This window comes from Ambystoma mexicanum, chromosome 6p (assembly GCF_040938575.1).
Source record: "Ambystoma mexicanum isolate Mex_15411 chromosome 6p, UKY_AmexF1_1, whole genome shotgun sequence".
NCBI classification, from domain to species: domain Eukaryota; kingdom Metazoa; phylum Chordata; class Amphibia; order Caudata; family Ambystomatidae; genus Ambystoma; species Ambystoma mexicanum.
The window spans coordinates 636,653,854-636,675,329 of NC_090935.1; the positions used below are offsets into that span (position 1 = coordinate 636,653,854).

At 45.7% G+C, this 21,476-nt stretch overlaps 1 protein-coding gene across 6 annotated transcripts in view; it reads right to left on the bottom strand.

The window, feature by feature from the left end:
• The window catches only part of ARHGEF28 (Rho guanine nucleotide exchange factor 28), a 1,591,074-nt gene that overhangs the window by 417,296 nt on the left and 1,152,302 nt on the right, over positions 1-21,476 (bottom strand). The window lies entirely within an intron of this gene.

A 21,476-nucleotide genomic window follows, 5' to 3' on the forward strand; every position in this document is an offset into this window, starting at 1 on the left:
AAACTTGACAGACAACAGTCATACACGAGTTCAGAGTTAAACTGCAGCTACAGCAACAAGCAGTGCGCCAGCATGCCCTAACTGAGAGGAAGTCAAACATCTAAGGAACACTTTGAGGATAACACATATGTCAATTTGCAAAGAACACGTATCGCTCAATACCACCATCATTAAGGTTCGGCGAATCTCCTTTCAACTTATTTGCGAATCCTCTGACTTTGCTAAAATGCTGGATCTGAGTGCGTCTGCGGGAGCCTGCGCATGAACTGTTCACATATACTCCGGCAATGATTCAGGTGAGTTCTTAGGTGAAGGGCTGGTGCACAACAGAGAATAATGGGAACTGCTTGGAGTTTTTTGACGAAGTTTAGGCAGAAATTAGTTTTCTTGCTAGTAAAAGGAAGGATTGTGTGCTGTGTGTGTGTGAGTTGGGTGAAACCTTAGCCATAACGTTTTCTTAGTTTGAGAATACGGTTTGTTTTGTGAAGCCAGTTTTGTTAGGGACAACAGTTATTTTAAGAAAGTCTTTTTTCTTATATTTTGTCAGGAAAATATTTTGTTATGGTAAACTTTTTATATTATTTGAAAAAAATAGCAGGGTGCGGGATGGTGCTCTGAAACACTTGTGTATGAGCGCGATAGAAATAAAATATCATTATCAATGGCGATGCAGTGCTTTCCATTAGCGAGTACAGTGACCGTGATGTGTGGGCACAAGTGGATATGCTCTGTTCTCTTACGTCATCTCTGAGGAGTCGGGCAGTTATGTGTAATACTCGGTGTTATGAGCCACATTGCTAATCTGCATCCGCTTCCTGCAGGTGCTGCTGCTGCTGGGGTGTAAAGTCGTCTGGTGTTGATAGTGGACTGGTCACTAATGTTGATTATTGGGCTGTGAGTGATGGCAGGAATATCCCTGATGGTGATGGTGATGATAAAAGTCGAGAGGAGGAGGAGGCAACAGAGCAAAAGAAATGCAGGGAGGAGTAGGATAGAGAGGAGGAGCACGCAGGAAATTTGGAGGACGAAATGTAAGAGAAGCATGAATTAATGGTAGTGGAGGGGAAAAGGGAGGAGGGGCAGGCAGGTTAGAGGGTAGTGGAGGAGAGTGCATCACAGCCAATAGGGCAAAGCTCATGAAGGGGAGTCGCTAAGCTCAATAAGGGTACACGGCAGACCCCAGACACACCCTGAAGGTAATGGAGGGCAGGTAAAATGCTCCCCTCCCACTTTTGCCATCATCCTCGGATTATTTGTGACTGAGGATATTTGATTAGAAAATGCTGAAAATATTGTGTATACTTTGTGCCAGGTGTCCAAAAGTAGAGGTAAGATCTCGGCGAGCCATTCACTGGTGCTAAAATGGATTTTCATAACTAACCCTTAATCTAGCCAAGCTCTATCAAGGTAATGTGAACTGAGCAGCAAGGTCGACTTGAAGAGGTATGTGGGGCGTATCATTACAGTTACTCACACACAAAGCAAGCACATATTAGAGTCCACACAGAACAATCATATACTAATTTATTACACCCTTTACAAACTAAGCAGGTAAAATTCACGAAAAGCAGATACCCACAAGACACACTTCTATACACATATAGGGGCACAGTTGATAGTCTCAGTCTCAAAGTGAGACTGCCTACACTTCACAACTATACACAGCAAAGCGGTTGAAATCCATGAAACAGGAGAAACTTGAAATAGTAAAATGAAACAATAATGCATTTAAATCAATATTCTTATACTCTGCCTTAGAAATATAAGGCACCTATAGCTTCAGCAGTGCTTCCCTATCAGGTCTGCAGGTCTAGTGCCTCAAACGAATCAAAGTTCCAGGTAACTTCCTGGGAGGAGAGATGTAAGTCTTAAATGTCCCTCTAGAACACATTTTGGAAAAGCCAATTGGTTGGTAGAAGCTGCCGAATTTAAGGACCTTTTATGATAAGTGGAAAGTAAAAGCTTCTAGGTGCCCTCTCTTAATCCCACCACACGAGGGGTTATACTGGGAGGTGTGGGGGAGCATGGCTAGATATACACCAATGCCAGGAAAGAGAGAGTTAGGTAGTGGATTGTACATCCATACACCCCCTATGGCGGGAGAGGTGCCTGAAGACAGGTGAGAATACTCACACCCTTTCCTCAGATTTTCTGAATGGAAGGCTCCTAGGTTGCTCCGAATTGCTCGGGACACTTACTTCTGCCATTGGTTCCTTTGATGCATGTCAAGGGATCGGAGTTGAAGTGGGTGAACTTGGTCTGGCTAAGCAGCGGTTCTGAGCGCTGGTAAATCAGGCACTTCAGGGCAGCAGCCATTTCAACCCCCATGACCTTGGTCTGGTGAAAGCTGGCATGGGTCATGGCAGTGAGGTAGATCCAACTCCAGGAAAGGGCCTCTTCACACAGGAGAGCAGCAACAGCAGAAGAGATGGTCGTAAACCATAATTTTACGACCTGCGGTGTCCCAGGTTCTATCCCAGGATGGTGATTGGTGCAGCGGTGATGCTCTTGCAGAGGTTGGTCAGCCCACAGGATGTCCCGGTACACTTCCGACAGCTTCTAGTGGTGCGTTTCATGTAGAGGTTACGACTTGAAGGACCCACCAGTCCGAGGGACAAAACACTTGTGAAGATCTTCTAAGATTTTTGCAAAAGCAGAAGTACTTCACCGGAAGATGGTTTTGGCAATGTTGGTTGCCCTTAGCAGCAGTGTTGGGTCTTCTGCGCAGGGCCCTCTTTGACGTCTTCGCAAGATCTGAGAACTAGTTTCAGAGATCATATTATTATGCTATATTTTGGCTATCAATTCACCAACACACAAATGGCAAGGTCCTGCACCATTCAAATAAATAAGGGGTATCCAGTTAACCATTTAAACATCTGTCTAGCACCAGGCATACCCTGGCAGGGATGTAGATTGGAACCAAATGGCACAACCCACATTTCTGCAGGCTCATATATACAGAGCACTTTGCCAGGGAATCTAAGCCAGATCCCTCAAAAGCACATACCATACATGGAAGTTTCTAGCAACGAGAGGGTAGGAAAAAGGCCCGAGAACATGACGACCAAAGGGCAGAGCTTAACCTGCATGACTCAGACATTTTGATTATAAGGTTAGTGGGGTGTTCCCAGTCTTGTACAAATTGTACTTTACAGTGGAGAGGATGAACCGTGTCCCCCACCTACCTCATACCTAAGGTAGACTACTGCACCCTGGCCAATCTGGTACTTGATTGACTTTATAATCAGGTGGGCCTGCTGAAAGGCGTGCAACCCTCTTCTGATATGATGTTCCTCCCAAGTGGAGCTAAAGGCTGAAATGCCATCAAGTTATGCCATTCAACATTCTTCTAACCCATTCAGAACATACGTTTCTAGGCTCTGAAATGTGGCAGGCTACTTTTTTTTACCGAAATTGAATTATGCTGAATGGAAAAAGCCCTTCTGGTGTGGGGAATGCATTCTTCTCCATAGCGCTCTCTGCAATACCAGCTGGTCGAGGTCAAAGGTGCTGAAGTACTTTGCATCTCCAAGTTTGTCAACAAGCTCATTTGTTCATGGGAGAGGGTGAGCGTGAGCATCTGTCATGCTGGCTTCACTCAGAGTGCAATAATTCCCACAGAATTTAAAATCTGTAGATCCTGCTTTTGGTATCGGAACCAGTGGGCTGGACTCAACCGTGGGTTAGAGAAGGGCTCATTCACCCCAAGGCACAACATCATGTTGATCTTTGACTTGATGTGGGACCTGATCTTGTCTGACATCCTTTATCTCGTATTTATAGTAGGCACACTGTCTCCAATATCAATGTCATGTTGCCTAAGCAAAGTGTTGTTCTCCTGCTGTTGCTGCAGGGCCAGTTGAGGGGGTACTCTGGAACAGGTCAGGTTGAGGCTCAATTTCCTCTTCTTCCCTGTCTAAAGCCAGGAATAGGGCTCCCATGCCATCCCTAGGGATGACATCATTCAGTCTTTTGTCATGGAATACCTTAGGGGCCTCCATGGGGAATAATAGGTGCATGAAATAGTTTACCTCACCCAATTGTTCAACAATTCAGTAAGGGCATAACCATTTATACTGTAAAGGTCTAGGTGTTATGGGATCCAGGATCAGTACCTTCTGGCCAGGAGAAAAGCGGAGATGCCTTCTTGTCATACCAGTGCTTGGACAGCCTGTAACTTATCATTTTCCTGTGCCATGAAGAAGAACATTTTCTCAGGCAAATACCTTATACCCTACAATTTGTGGTTGGTGTGAGGTAAGGGGGTATACCACCCGTTTGTAACTGAGCTAAATATTACTGGACTGGATGGGCCAAAAGGAGTTCAAAAGGGTTGAAACCAACCCCTTATTGTGGCACCTCCTGTATGAAAACAAAAGTAATAGGTTGGTGAGGGAGGATAGCTCAGGGGCAACGTGTTTGTCTTGGAAGCAAGACAATGCAGCACAACACAGGTTCAAAGCCCGAACCCAGGCTTAGCGACCAGTCTTTGGTATTAAGCGTGTTATAAAAGACAATTATAATTATAATTATAGCAAGAGGATATCCTTATGCCTCCTTAGGGGATGTATTGACCCACTTTTGCTCTGCTATGCTGCATTACACTGTTATGGTGGGGCCAGAATCAGCAAAATGGCTGCAAAACCCTTGTGTGCACCAAAACCCCTGAAAATCGTGATTTTCAACGCACAAAAAGATGGCTGCCCAATCTGCCACACAGGTTGTCAGTGGTGGAACAGAGCTCACTACTGAAATGTGTCACTGGGCCCCACAACAAGTGAAAGTGGAGGGCAGAAGGAAAAAGCAGTGCTTTGCTAAATGAAACTCCCAAGATTGCTTTAAAATCACCTTTTCTTTGCTGCTGAAACTCCAGAATGCCGGTACAGAACACCTTTCAAATATTCAAAATTCTCGCTGGGTGCTACAATTCATTGTGATCTTACAAGGTCCTGAAAAGCTGAGACCATAAAGAGATGTCCACAGCAAAAGCCTGCCTGTGGATCTGTCAAAAATCTCTGTGCAGCAGAGGGCTGCTGTGAAGACAGCTGTCAGGGGCCTGCCTGATTAAACTGATTAAACTTTAACATGTATAAACTGAAAATCAAATGTTTGCAATCCAAGAGGTCTGTACTGCTAGTAAACCATATTGTAATTGTTTTGATTCCATGGTTTAAAATCTTGAATGAGAATTCTAGCTATTATTGGATGCAACAAGTTTGTTTTGTGCTAAGGAAAAATCAACAGAGTTAACAATTAAATTAAACCTGGCTGAAGCTGCCAAACTGGAATAGCAGGTTTTTCTCACAGAAGGAAGGTCTTTGCCCCAGCAGGAAATCACAGAGAAGTGTTAATTACAGGGTAGGAAAGAACCTGGTCTACAGAGGCAAAATGAACAATGACAAGCTGCAGAGCAGGAAATTCGAAGTGTGAAGACAGTCGTAAATGGCCTCTGCAAGGAACAAACATGGGTGATGGCTCCTGGGCTTCCAGGGAGAGACCAAGGGGTGGAGCCAAACAACCATTTGTTGCTTAACATGGACAAAGAACCTATTTTAAAAAGACTGATAACTTACTATTCAAAATTGCAAAAAAATATAAAAATAACAGAGTTGTTAAGTTAATTTCCAGCTGCACGGGTGAAGAGACGCCAGAACTGTGTGACATGTTCTGGACAGCAATTGCAAGAAATGTGATTTCACGCAAAATGTATTTCTGCCAGAATTGTGAAACCTTTTACACTTATTCCCATGTTAAACACGCACACTTGTAGAAAATTTCTTAAAAATTCAAAATGTTGTGCATACTGAAAAGGGCAAAATTCTGTGAAAAATATCGGAGACAAGATCCCACAGCTATGGGGTTTTGAGGAATAGCTGCTATGTAAAATATGTAATCAGTATATGTGATTTTTATAGAGGTTACACATGTGGAAATATGTATTTTGCCAAAAGTAGTGTTTGTGTTTCAGAGGTTAGGGGTGGATTCTCAGCCTCATAAAATCACACCATAAAGATGACACTCTGTTTCTCTCCTCCTATCAAGGCAGAGAGCAGACTTTGACCCAATCACTTTTCAAAGGGGCAAGCTTAGGCTAGACAGGCCCACACCCCCCCTTTATGATGTCATTTCATAGCATAAATAGAGACAGCTCACCACACATAAGGACAGACAGATTCACTCACTATCCTGATGCTGGCGGAGCACCTGTTACGCTCACCTGGTTCCCACGGGGGCGTCGACCGGAACTAGGCCGCTGTTGTTTCCACCAGCGTGACGTGTAGCGCCGAGATGACTGACTGGACTGGCCTGCTCAGCCTAGTTCGTCTGGCTCGCAGGAATATTCTTCTACAAAGGAGAAGGGGAATTAACCACCCATGAAATTGAGTGTCAACCCACCTTCCCCACTCCCGTTGTCTTCCCACAGATCACTCTTGATGTCCCCTCCTTAGTCTCACCTGATGGTTTGGAAGGATGAGCTCTCCATCCTGCGTCGACCGCAGGGGCGCGTTGATTACCAGTTACTTCACTGGGGTAGAGGAATTGGTGAGTTCCAGTATTGACTCTAAAGTCCAATTGTTCATAAGAGTTCAAATGTCTGATCTTCACTCTGTCCGATTCCTTGCAGGTTGCGATTAATCCACTTGAAGATTTCCAAATGGCAATTGGTAAGATTCAGGTAAGTCTATTGTGGTTTTCCCCTTAGGGGCCGGGGTACGGCGATGAAGCAGAGTTGACTGCGCCGACCCGAGATGAGGTGAGTACCCCCTGTGGTAAATCAGGTAAGTCCTTGGGGGTAGCTTGTATAGCCTTAGAGAGTCCCCTTGCTCACCTTGCTGTCTTTGTCTCCTTAGGTGTCGGAGGGCGGCCGCGAGATGGAGAGAGCGTGATAGAATGCTGAAGTACCGCCAAGCAGGTGAGTTCAGCGCGGCGCCGTAGGAATGCGAAGCGATGCTTCAAAGACTTCTGTCTTTCAGCTCCCTGGCAGATGGATCAGGATTCAGATAAGGATTAAAGTTAAAACTCCTGTTCTAACCTTTATCCTTCTTTTCTTCTTGTTTCAGGAGTCCCAGGACTGAAGCGGGCGTGGCTGAAGACTGGAGCTGCTGAAAACACGGTGAGCGTTACGCTGCAGCAAGCAGAATAACGCGAAGCACGTGTGGCTGTCCGGGCGTGGTTTAAATAGCCTTGGAAGAAGTTCCAGGTAAGTATTCTTCCACAGCCCCACCCAAGTAACAAAATAGTCCCTTCAGTAAAATAGTCCCTCCTAAGCCTCATTTGGCTTGAGTCTTCATGCAGCATGGTCTGTCTCAGGTGAGTATGCAGCATGGTCTGCTTCAGGTAAGTTATCAATAATGAGCCTGGCGCCCATGGTGCCAGGACTGACTTTATCTTTATGAGCCTGGCACCTTAGGCGCCAGGGCTGCACCCAAACAGCCCCTAACTGGGGCTTTTGGGCATGCTCCAAGTGGCATGATGCCTGTTTCCGGGGCTGCTGGGCCTGGTCTGGTCTTCCGGGGGCAGGCATCATGACAGCACTCCCCCTCAAGGCCCCTCCTAAAGTCGTTCTCCCCCTTGGTCGTGGTTTGTCTGGAAATTCCCGATGGAACCTCTTCACTAAACGAGGTGCATGCACGTGGTCACTAGGTTCCCAAGACCTTTCCTGCGGACCATAACCTTTCCAGTCAACTAGGTAAAAGATTTTTGATCTCACTCTTTTTGAGTCCAAAATATTCTTGACTTCGAACTCGGGCTCTCCGTCTATGAGGATAGGTTCAGGTGGAGTGGTTAGCCTAGTTCCTGGTTGCACTGGCTTCAAAAGAGACACGTGGAAGACGGAATGGATTCGTATATGAGCAGGTAGGTCCAACTTGACGGCCACTGGGTTAATAATTGCCTTGACAGAAAAAGGTCCCAAATACCTGGGGTTAAAGGTCCGAGTCCCCTTGAGTGGTAAGTGCTTAGTGGCTAACCATACTTGGTCCCCTATTTGGTATTGAGGAGCTTCACTTCTGTGCTGATCCGCATCCTTTTTGTATTTTTCCTTAGCCTTTTGCAAATGGATGGTTGCTTCTTTAAAGGCTTGTGTAATAACAGCGTGGAGATGGTCCACTGCGGGCATCTCTAAATGCTGGGGTGAGTCCAAATCCGAGGTTCGAGGATGGTGCCCATAAATGGGAAAAAAAGGACTTTGTCCTGTTCCTGAGTGTACGGAATTATTGTACGCATACTCTGCGATCCACAGAATGTCTTTCCAATTCCCCTCAGACTGATGTAGCATACAACGGAGGTACTGTTCAAGAGTCTGGTTGGTCCTCTCCGTTTCACCGTCAGTCTGAGGGTGGTGACTGGTCGAAAGCCTAACATCAATTTGTGCCAGTTGGCAGCATTTCCTCCAAAAATGTGAAATGAATTGACTGCCCAATCTGAAATTAACACTGAGGGAAAGCCATGCAGGCGGACAACATTTTCAAGGAATTCCTTGGCTAGGATTGAAGCTGAAGGTATCCCTTTTAAAGGAATGAAGTGGGCCGTTTTAGAAAAAAGATCTACAATAACTAGAATGGTATTGTAACCTTGGTACAGGGGTAAATCCGTGATTAAGTCTAATGACAAGGTATGCCAAGGGGTAGGTGGTATGTCTAATGGTTGCAATAATCCAGCAGGTTTTTTCTTTTGCCCTTTATTTTGTGCGCAAATGCCACAAGACATGACAAATGACTTGACATCCTTTCGCCAGGTGGGCCACCAAAATTGCTTCCTAATTTTAGCTTTGGTTTTTGCAATACCCGGATGCCCTTCTATTAAGGTGTCATGGTAATGGGAAATGACAAGTTCCTGTAGTTCTTTTTGCGGTAAAAATAGCCGGCCTTGGTAATAAGGTAAATCATTGATGACAGAGTACTCTTGACCTTTCTTTGCCCAGTCCTGTAGGGCAATGGAATCAAAGAGTTGGTGGATCTTGTTTTGAATGTCCTCCAGTGTCTGTATGGATGTCAGGCCAAGGATTCTCTGTTCCGGAATTATGGGTACGGGTTCTAAAGTTATTTCTGCTTCTCCCATTCCAATCCGGGACAAGGTGTCTGCTTTACCATTCTTACAACCTGGTCGATAGGTTATTACAAAATCAAACTCGGCGAAGAACAATGCCCAACGGAGTTGGCAGGAAGATTGGGCTTTGGCTGTCTTTAGGTATTGTAAATTGAGGTGATCGGTGATGACCGTGATGGTATGTCTGGCACCCAGTGGATAGTGCCGCCAAGCCTTGAAGGCAGACTTGATGGCCAGCAGCTCCTTGTCGGTTATGGCATAGTTTAATTCGGGGGCTGAAAATTTTCTTGACCAAAACGCCACTGGGTGAAGCTGGTTAGTTTCGGGATCCTTTTGGGAAAGGAATGCTCCCATGGCTGAACTGGATGCATCTGTTTCCACTATGTAGGGAAGCTCAGGGCGCGGGTGTCTTAATATGGGAGCAGATGTGAATTTAGCTTTTGACTCTTGGAAGGCGTTCTCGGCTTCCTCTGTCCACACAAAGCGTTTGTTTTTTCGCAATAGCGTTGTAATGGGATGTACAATGTGCAAGAAGTCCGGGATAAACCTGCGGTAGAAATTGGCAAAGCCAAGCATGCTTTGAACTCCTTTTGCTTGAACTTGGCGAAGGCCAATTAAGAATGGCATCCACTTTTCGTGTATCCATCCGGATTCCTCTCGGGGTCAGAATAAATCCAAGGAATTCCACTTCCGTAGTGTGGAAGATGCACTTTTCGAGTTTAGCATATAATTTATGCTGGCGTAACTTCTCTAGGACTGCTCGGACGTGTTTTACATGCTCAGATTCTGATAAAGAGTATACTAAGATGTCGTCGATGTAAACGACCACACAAAACGTCGATAAGCTCTCGTAGGACATCGTTCATGAAGAACTGGAAGGCTGCTGGTGCATTGCATAGTCCGAAGGGCATCACCTGGTACTCAAATAGTCTGTACTTGGTGCGTAAAGCAGTCTTCCATTCGTCACCCTCTTTGACACGTACCAGATGATATGCCCCCCGAAGTTCTAGTTTCGTTTATATACAAGCGTCCTTCACCTGGTCTAGTAGTTCTGGGATCAAAGGCAGTGGGTATCGATTCTTGATGGTTATCTGATTCAGTGTGCGGTAGTCTATACATGTTCTAAGGTCGCCTTCCTTTTTCGGTACGAAGAACAAAGCTGAAGATGCAGGGGACTTGGACGGGCGAATGAAGCCATTAGCAAGGTACTGGTCTAGGTACTGGCGCAAATGGAGATTTTCCGGTTCCATAAGGGCATAGACTCTGCTGCAAGGTGGTTGTGCTCCAGGTACAAGATCTATTTGACAATCATACGATCTGTGAGGTGGTAAGGTGTTTGCCTGTTCCTTTTGGAAGACATCCTGAAAGTCTTGGTATTCAACAGGTAATTGTATGGCTACTGGAATTACTGGGGCCAGGACTGAGTTTTGAGTTTTCCTTGGGTAGCAGGTGTGAGCACATTCTGGGAAGGTTAGTCTCTTCTCTCGCCAATCAATACAGGGATTATGTTTTTCCAACCAAGGTATCCCCAGTATCAGCTGAAACTGTGGGGCCTTGATTAAGTCAAACACCATAGCCTCTCGATGCCCATCTTGACTCATCAATGGTATCTCTGCAGTGGAATGAGTTACGGGTCCAGAGGCAATTTCCGTTCCATCTACAGTGGTGACAACATCGGCCGTGGTCTTGTGGGTGAGAGATAGATTCATCCTGGTAGCCAATTCCCAGTCCAAGTAATTTCCTATGGCTCCACTGTCTACGTACGCCTTTACCGCGTGCATGTGTGATGGCTGCTCTGGATCTACAAGGACCATGGGTATGGTGAAATGCGAGGTCAAAGTGTCCTTCTTTAAGCTCGGCAAGTGGACCTCTACGCTTGCTGGGCGTGGTCGTTTCCTGAGTCAGATTTCACATGGTTTTCGTCTGCTGCTCCTATAACTTTCTTGGGTGATTTTACAGGGCAGTTCCGAAGAAAATGACTAGTAGTTCTGCAATATAAACATAATTGCCGTCTTCTATCTCTTTCCTTCTGGGTTAAGGGTCCTTTAACCCCCCCGATTTGCATAGGTTCTGAGACATCTACTCCCTTGGAGCTTACGTGGGTTTTAACCAACGCCCTGTTCTCAAACTTGGTTCGGTCAGCCTTCCTGGTTTGAAGTCTGTGATCGAGCTGGACCACTAGATCTATATATTCAGCACAGTCTTGAGGCGGGTTCACGATTTGGGCCAAAACATCTTTGAGTTCTCCCCGAAGTCCTCGATGGAATAATGTGATTCGCTTGGCTTCAGGCCATTCGGTTTCCACTACTAATCTATTGAAAGTTGCAATGTAAGATAAAAGATCCTGGTTACCTTGCTGTAGGCATAAAAGTTTGTTGTCCAAAGCCTGTCCTCGGGAGTGTCGGGCAAATAGTCTTTCCATGATTGTTCGAAAACCCTGGAAATCTCGAAGAATCGGGTCATCCTGGTTAACTAGTGGAATGGACCAATCCGCCGCACTGCTGCTGAGATATGACAGTACAAAGGCTACCTTGGCCTGATCGTTTGGGAAAGCTCCAGGTCTACATAAAAAGTGCAAGCAGCATTGATTCATGAATGTTGCAAACCCTTTTGGGTCTCCGGCAAAGCGTTCAGGCGGAGCCAAAGGAACGGCTCCAGGTAAATTGATCTGCACCGGGTTACTCGATGGTACAGGAGCTGGACTTGCCCCAAGTCCTGGTAGAGGTGTTTGTCCAGCCTGGCTAGGTAATAGTTGTCTGGCCAACTCATCAGTTTGTTCTTTTGACACTATCAGTTCCCTCCTGCGGGCATTGGTTTCTTGGCGGGCGGAATGCACTCTGGCCCTTAATTCCCCTAATAATTGGGCCAACTGATCAGTTTCTGAGGTCTCCATGACGCCCAGGTGGGTATTTGTGGGTAGGCTTCGCGTTCTGTTACGCTCACCTGGTTCCCACGGTGGCGTCGACCGGAACTGGGCCGCTGTTGTTTCCACCAGCGTGACGTGTAGCACCGAGATGACTGACTGGACTGGCCCGCTCAGCCTAGTTCGTCTGGCTCGCAGGAATATTCTTCTGCAAAGGAGAAGGGGAATTAACCACCCATGGAATTGAGTGTCAACCCACCTTCCCCACTCCCGTTGTCTTCCCACAGATCACTCTTGATGTCCCCTCCTTAGTCTCACCTGATGGTTTGGAAGGATGAGCTCTCCATCCTGCGTCGACCGCAGGGGCCCATTGATGACCAGTTACTTCACTGGCGTAGAGGAATTGGTGAGTTCCAGTATTGACTCTAAAGTCCAATTGTTCATAAGAGTTCAAATGTCTGATCTTCACTCTGTCCGATTCCTTGCAGGTTGCCGATTAATCCACTTGAAGATTTCCAAATGGCAATTGGTAAGATTCAGGTAAGTCTATTGTGGTTTTCCCCTTAGGGACCGGGGTACGGCGATGAAGCAGAGTTGACTGCGCCGACCCGAGATGAGGTGAGACCCCCGTGGTAAATCAGGTAAGTTTTGTGGGGGGTAACTTGTATTGCTTTTGCTTTCTCCCCTTAGGGGCCGGGGTACGGCGATGAAGCAGAGTTGACTGCGCCGACCCGTGATGAGGTGAGTACCCCCCGTGGTAAATCAGGTAACTCCTTGGGGGTAGCTTGTATAGCCTTAGAGAGTCCCCTTGCTCACCTTGCTGTCTTTGTCTCCTTAGGTGTCGGAGGGCGGCCGCGAGATGGAGAGAGCGTAATAGAATGCTGAAGTACCGCCAAGCAGGTGAGTTCAGCGCAGCGCCGTAGGAATGCGAAGCGATGCTTCAAAGACTTCTGTCTTTCAGCTCCGTGGCGAGATGGATCAGGATTCAGGTAAGGATTAAAGTTAAAACTCCTGTTCTAACCTTTATCCTTCTTTTCTTCTTGTTTCAGGAGTCCCAGGACTAAAGCGGGCGTGGCTGAAGACTGGGGCTGCTGAAAACACGGTGAGCATTACGCTGCAGCAAGCAGAATAACGCGAAGCACGTGTGGCTGTCCGGGCGTGGTTTAAATAGCCTTGGAAGAAGTTCCAGGTAAGTATTCTTCCACAGCCCCACCCAAGTAACAAAATAGTCCCTTCAGTAAAATAGTCCCTCCTAAGCCTCATTTGGCTTGAGTCTTCATGCAGCATGGTCTGTCTCAGGTGAGTATGCAGCATGGTCTGCTTCAGGTAAATTATCAATAATGATCCTGGCGCCCATGGTGCCAGGACTGACTTTATCTTTATGAGCCTGGCGCCTTAGGCGCCAGGACTGCACCCAAACAGCCCCTAACTGGGGCTTTTGGGCATGCTCCAAGTGGCATGATGCCTGTTTCTGGGGCTGCTGGGCCTGGTCTGGTCTTCTGGGGGCAGGCATCATGACAGCACCCTGCTGCTGAACTCTACATCTTCCTTGCTCCAGACTCCAGAAACTTGGCAAAGAAAAAGGCCCACTGCATAGCTGAACCATTCTCAGCTAGGATTACAAAGAACAGAAAATTCATAGGCACACTGCGGCAAGGAAGTGCAAAAAATGCGGTCTGGTGTTTATTCAAGAAGATCGGGACAGCCTAACACGTGTTTCAAGCTCAAACATAGCTCTTCATCTGAGGCTTGTGGTTGGATTTGATCATTCAGAACCCAGTTAAAGGAATGGATCGGTCAGAAAATATTATTGGCCAAAAAGATGGCCAATAATAAAACAAATATCTAAAATATATATTTTTTTTAAGTCCCTATGGCAAGTTTCGAGCAAATGAAGCTCAAACTTTAAAATTGCAATCATCCATTTGTGATTGCAGGCAACTTCCTCGGCCCTGCATTGCGGCACTAAACAAGCAGCAAAAGCCCCTTACTGGGAGTCTTTGCTTACTGCAGACTGAGCAGAGCTGAGGAGGCTGCCTTCACTTTCATTTTACATTTTCTGTGCTCCCCAAGCCCAGGGAAGTACAGAAAACATAAAATGAGGGCAAAAAGCTGAGGCGCACCAATTAAAATATAACATTGTTGTATTTGTGATTGCCATGGTTGGAAAACCATGGCAATCACAAATACAACAATGTTGTTATTCTGACAGCGGCAGCTTTCGCATGGAGTCTCCTGGACTCCCCCTACCCTGAGGGAGTCCAGGAGACTCCCAGCAAAAGCTGCCACATTCAGAATAACAACGTTTTTGGATTTGTAAATACTGCAGCATTTACATATCCAAAAACGTTGTATTTCTCACTGCGGCAGCTTTCGCTTGGAGTCTCCTGCACTACCTCAGGGTTGGGGGAGTCCAGGAGACACCACGCGAAAGCTGCCGCAGTGAGAAGGAAGCACTGCAGCATTTCTAAACACCCGCGTTGTTCTTCTGCCTGCAGCAGCTTTCACTTTGGAGCTCTCTGGCTCCCCCCGGGGAGCCCGAGAGCCCCAGAGTGAAAGCTGCTGTAAGCAGAAACACTGCAGCATTTCTAAACACCCGTGTTGTTTTTCTACCTGCAGCAGCTTTCACTTTGGAGCTCTCGGGCTCCCCACGTGGATCCCGAGAGCCCCAGAGTGAAAGCTGCTGAAGGCAGAAACACTGCGGCATGGAAACACAGTGTGTTTGTGCCTGCCTTGGCTTTCACTTTGGGTCTCCGGTGCTCCCCCTAAAGCACTACCTGCGTTTTTTTTCTAAGTTTCTCAGGCTCCTCCGGCTCGTTTTTGAAACACAACAACGTTGTATTTATGTTTGCGGTAGCTTCAGCTTGGAGGTCCAAGCTGAAGCTACCGCAAACATAAATACAACGTTTTAAAAGCTGCGGTTTTATTTCTAAGTTTTCCGGGCTCCTCCAGCCTGGCTCCTCCAGCCTGGAAAACTTAGAAAAAAAACGCAGGTAGTGCTTATTTTATTTTTTTAAAATAGCACTTACCTAGATGCAGCTGCAGCTTTCCTGCCTGTTATCTCTGGTCCCCGTCCTCCGCGTCCAGCACCAATGAAGCAAAAACCACCCAGTGTTAGTTTTTGTTTGCTACAGCTGGCTGGCTTTTGCTTCATTAGTGCTGCAAACGCAAGCACAGGCAGCATCCATTTCACAAAATGGATGCCCCTTAGTGCTTGCAATTTTAATGTTTGAGCTTCATTTGCTCTAAACTTTACATACACACTTAAAAATATATATATTTTAGATATTTGTTTTATTATTGGCCATCTTTTTGGCCAATAATATTTCTGAATGAACTATTCCTTTAAGGCATATGTTGCCTAAATAGGTGACAACTGCATTGCTTCACGGATGCAGTGAGTATCTGGAAGACGAAATTGAATGCTGGACTCAGCGGCTCAGACCAATTCTCAGCTAGACCTCAAATTCCAGAACAGAACCCCACAAGCCTAAGGGGAAGCATCATAATACACCCGGGCTGTGCTGTTACTGCTTGCCTACTGAAGTGAAATATCCTCAGAACCAAGAAGGGCAGATCCAATCCAGTTCGGTGCCGTGCTGTGACCACAGCGCCTTGCTGACCCTGTTCAGTCCTATGCCGTGCTGTGACCAGAGCACCTTGCTGACCCTGCCCAGTCCGATGTGCCCAGCCGTCTTTCCTAAACCAGATCCACTCCCCTGAACATAATTGACGCCCCATTTAAAAATGTATCCAATGAGTATAAATAGGAAGAATTGTGGCACTAGCATATGTACTTTGCATAGTCTTATCCCTATCTTAGACCCATCCTATCTTGTATTCAGAACCTGTATTGTTAGGAGTATCTTTGCATTGTCTAAAACCTCTCTCCAAACCATCCCTTCTTTCCTTCATAACCAATATTGTTAGAACTATCACTACACTGATCTTTTTCTCATCTGAAGAAGGCGAGTTTCCTTGGCAGGCAGTCACCCTGATCAAGTGACTGTGTTCCTGTGTGGTATTCGTTTTGTTCATAGTCATCCTCTAGTGTAATAAACCCTTTTGCAACCCACTTGGAACCAAAACCCTATAAGAGAAGAAAACTCGGAAGATCCTCTTTCTCTCACCAGGCACCGAAAACCTGGAATGACCTACCTAAGAATATACGGAACACAAAAAACCACCTAGCATTCAGGAAACTCCTCAAATCATGCCTCTTCACAGCATAACCACAACAGCGACACACTAGAATGCCCACCGCATTAAAACAACAACGAAAATAACATAACCTCGGCCACTCTCAAATGGACAAACACTGAAACCAAAGAACCAACCACACGACAGACCATAAAATATCATGGAAACTGCCACAAAGGAGGCCCCATGAGACTGATCACATAATCAGACCCAGACGAAAGCCTTAAATGACTCACCCACTCCCCCCGGACGTACCATAACCAAACCGGCAGACCGATTTAGATAGAAAGTTTGAGAGGAGCTCGCTATACCATCCCCAGCACCTAGCAGGAGAATAGACACCCAGCCACATTAATCAATCCATCAGCATTAGAACACCTACAAAACTGGCTAGAATAGAATGGCGAGGATCAATCCGAACACTTACACAACACGTTAGAACAGCACAGGGAGCGCCCCACACAAACCAAACCCTGCCAGGCATAGCCCTTTTGACCACACTGATGAAATTGGGAGGATTAGCGAGTGCCACACTCGGACAGATTTCTGAACTTCTGTTAAGCTCCTTACAACCGAGTAACAAAAACTCAGCATTTCTGCAGACTTATCTCACTCAAAAATCTCACATAACCATCTCTCGCACAACAACCCGCACGCACTTCACATACTGCAACAACACCAGCGGCACACGAGGACTGACATCGATCCAATACTCGCACCGAAGCTCAGCACCCGGTGTATACCGAGTTGAAGCTGCCAACAGAACACCACTTCTCTCACTATCCTACTCCCGCTTCACCTACTAACCCACCAACCTTCTGATTTGCAGATCCGCCAGAGTGCCTGGGGATCAACTCCGTTGGTGATGGTGCACGGTACAAATACCTTTAACATTTAACATTTGTCATTTTAAAAGTGCATTCCTGTTTTCCATTCTTGCATTCTCGAAAAAACGACCTCTACTAAAATGTCTGTAACTCCATCAGTTTTTCTGATAGAAAAAAAAATGTCAACTTCTGCTTGTAGCTAACATTCACAGCTTTCCATCGCACCCAAATCAATGCGATTCTCCCGTTATCGTGAATGTCACACAGTGAAAAGTTTGCCACATATTTTCTTTTTGGGAAATATTTACACGTGTAAAACAGCTTTTAATTGCTTCCGATATGAATTTTAAGATTTCAAATATTTTCTTTGGATTACATCATTGCTTGTGTTTGTGTGCAACTATGCAAAGTGGCTCCCATAAGAATTTATAACATTTTCAGCAATGTTGATCATATTTGGTGTTTTTGCCCAGTCCACCCTAAAGATAACTTTCAAAGCCATTCTGACAGCTTGACAGTCAATTCCGTTTTCTCTTGTGTTGAAAGGGGGACAGTGGGATTGATTTCTGTTTGAACTTGCCATTCCTCTCTTCTCTTATCTCTTTACATTACCTAGTGGGGGTTGAAGGGTGTGCAGGGGGCACCTCTAACCACAGCGCTATCAGATCTGAGCCAACACAAAAGTATTATTTCTGTGCTGAATTGTTTTGCTCACTACTTACTCCTTGTGTATTAAAGATATTATTAAGTGTTACATCACCCCATTGGTGATTGTTGTGTACCTATTAAAACACATTGTGATTAAATCTTAAATACATAAATAAATATTTACCTTTGCAAACCAGCCTGATTCCTGCTTCAGTGTGACCAGGGGGGTTCCAGGAGAAGGGCGTGATATGAGTGGTATATCGTTCAGAATAATGAACTTTTAGACAAAAATAAATAAGGATTTCAGTTGTGCACTACATGCTAGGCGTTGACTTGGGTGTGTGCTGGATTGAAATAACTTACAGCTGTCTTATTAGGCCTTCTAGAGAAGGACACTATCTCTAACCCTTGCTTTGATTTGCCCCTGAAAAACCCCTTTCTGCAAGTAGACTCTCCCGATCAGTGTGGTATTTAGGGTTCAGAAAATCAGGCATCACCTCCTCATCGCATCAGGTCAAGGTGTGGGGCCTGGTACCAACCAGCATTTAATGGTACATTAGGGGTATAATACGTCTTCCCATTCTTTCCCTTATTTGTATTAGGTTTCCCCTTTGGCATGGGCTTGAGTCTTAGGTTTGGCTAGGACAGCAGCCCTAGGATAACAGCCTTTCCAGTCATCTTGCTCAGACCTAGTGTAAAGGGAAGGTCTACAGTATCATTTACCAGTCCTAATTCCTTAAGGTCATTACCTAGTAATACCCTCAGTGAGATATGTCTCTGAATACTTCCATCTAGCCTCATAGCCCTACCAGAACTATAGGAATTACTGGGAATATGTGAGGGGAGCCTAAGGCCAGTTTAGTTCAAGAGCTCTGACAAGTCCCTGTGAGTTTACCAAGGTGGAATCTATCAAATTTCCTACTGGGTGAGTATCTCTTCACTCCCTTGTACCCGACAAAGTTGCCCTTGTAAGAAGAGGCTACCAGATGCCAGACTTCTTAATGGCTGTTGAGTCTGCTCAGCTGTTGTCTGCACCTCATGCACCTGCTTTGTAATCAAATGTTCTTGAAAACACTTCTCAAGTACAATGCTGCACATGTCAACCATGGCTTCTCAATGTGTCATCTTATTCTCTGTATTCTGGAACACAGTAATGTTCACCTTAAAGCACGGGTGAAGGAAAGGAGACAAACGATACTCACAGTTTTCATTCTTGCCTGCATCACCAGGAAAGATTGGAGCCAGCTCCACAATGACTGATCAACATGTGTTTTCATGTTTCATTGCCTGTTTGGACAGGTTCAATTACATCGAGTATGTCAATTGAAGTACCTTACTAAGAGCTATGGCTCAGACATTGTGTGGCTTCCTCAAAGGGCTGTAGCAAACAGATGACATTGTTCATGGGCTACCACTGGGCCGTGTGTGTAGAAGGTATCATCCAACGCTCAACTGTGACTGTAGATGTAGGAATTTACAGCATTGCTTTGCTCACACAAGCAGTGAAGCATGTGCAAACCTGACATTAAATTCAATAAGCAACTTAGACAGCAAAGAGTCAGCTTTATTGCCATACATCTGTACAGAAATGTATAGAGAACAGGAAGAGTATCCCCATCCCAAACATGTAGTCCCAACAATACTCTGGGCTTTTATAGGGTTTCAGACAATGGATTCAAATATGAAAGTTAGCAAGATATATTGAGTTCTTTACATCAACAACAAGCGTCTTAATAGAACGCCATTTGGCCTTGAGGGGCATGGTATTCCGTGCCATGCCAGACCAGTACAATCCTACTCATCCTATCCATGTAGCACAACCTCTGCCTGCAGCAGACATTTCCGTTACGCAGAACGGGACCCGATCTGGCAACTAGCACCCAGGTGTTCACCATTCCAGTTCTCGGGTGAGGAAACCTGACCTTCATACCTCTCATGAATCATGGGGCAATTCAGCACGCTAGCAGAGACTGTCTTCATGGCCACATAGCTTTATAGGCTTTTCTGTTAGCGTAATCCATTCACAATTGCTTAAGTTTTTCACTGCATCATCTTCCCAGCTCTGTGTGATTCTGCTCTGCACGTGGCTCACGTGCATCCTTTTGTCTATGATAAATACAAAATGCTGTCGGCTTTGACAATCAAATGCAAAGTTGAATTTCAGCAGGACCAGAACAGACATTTTTGGATGGAGATGAGGTAGTCTGTGTTGCAGATGCAACACTCAACACATTTCTGAAACCGGACTTCTGTCTGAAATGAAAGCATATCTTGAGTACCATTTCAAACATATTATGGGCAGGGGATCAACCGCTGACACAACAGGAGTGGGTGTGCAAAGCACATGACATGCATTGTGTTTCCCAGTCCTATGACAGAAATTAAATTCAAGTTATCACCTGCTGCAACAAAGACCACGGTTAGCTGCTGAAGGCTTGCCACCACCTGCTGCCATCAAACACTGCATGCACAAAGTGGCTTGTTGGGGGACGGCATTCCGATGCTGTGATGATCAGTCTTGCTCACCAGCTTCTTCAATCGAGGGAAAAGACACCAAATGGCCCACCACAGTCATGTAGAGTCAGTGCTTTGACCACTCCTCTGTCTGTTGTGAAGTGGTCTTCAGTATCCTCCAACCTAACCAATGTCTTTCTCATTGCTAGAAGTACAGCATCCTACAATTCAGGTTTAGCCTTGTGTGCAAATTCTGGATTCTGAATGGGAATTTGATAGCGGGCCTCAACACCTGCAAACAGCTCCCTAAACCTTTGAGGATGGCAGAAGGTGTACTGCCAGCATTATTGGTCCATCTTGCATTCATCAACTGTACTCATTGATGATTATGATATTTCCTGTGACTTGCTAAGACTGGGCTGGCACATACCTATTGGTCTCCTGCCATTAGTATAAGTTTTCTTCCGGATGGTAGAACAGTTATGTGGGTTCAACACCCCTCTTGCTCCCGGGTTGGCAGTGGAGGACAATGACAGCATGCTGCTGAGTGGTTATATTTAGTCCTGGGGGCTGTTGGCCCCTTTTTTGCGCATTATGTTGTTTCATATAGCCAATCATCGATGAGGTACCAAGATTGTACTGTGGCTTTCTTCGACACAGAGCACAGGTAGCAAGATGCAGCACTCGACCGAAAAGAAAAATGTTCCATAGAAATGATGTGCACTGTACGCTTGCATTAGCAGCAGTAGGTGGCATTGGCTGCTAGGCAGAGCTGAAGAAACATGGCACTCTGCAAGGCAAATAGATGCAATACGTGTCACTGATCACTGGTTGATGTGACAGCAGCCCGGTTCCTGCTGCCATTGTTTGGCAATGATCTAATCCACTGACATTTAGGGATCATCGACTAAGTGTTGCAGAGAAGATGCATGCTTTGCAGAATATCTGGACTTTGAACACATGCGGGATGTGCTGCCAGATGCCATTTCAGAGTTTGCGTGATCCTGCATCTGTCCCCCTGGGTACCTGCTTGTGTTGTATTCAGTATTAGTGTTCTCGGATATGTAATGGCAGACTGAGGAACATTCTGCACCTCTAACATGGACGTTTCACCATTTGATCATGGCCCTGTTATCCTAACCTACTGCTGTGAGATTTAACTCCAACCCCTCCATTTTAAGCTCATTACACCCTGAAGCAGATTTTGTGGGCAGCTCCTCTGCCGTTACCTCATCAGATCCGTGGAAAACATGTATGTATATCCTGGATGCGTCCAATATGAGAGGATGGGATTCCCTGCCACTTGTAACGGGGGGTTGGATCAAAGCTATTCACCCAGACTTAATCTTGATGACTGACAAAAGGATTTCCTGAAAGGGGTTTTCTTAACAAAACCATTTCCTTAGCCCAGGGCAGTAGAGAAAGGAGCATTT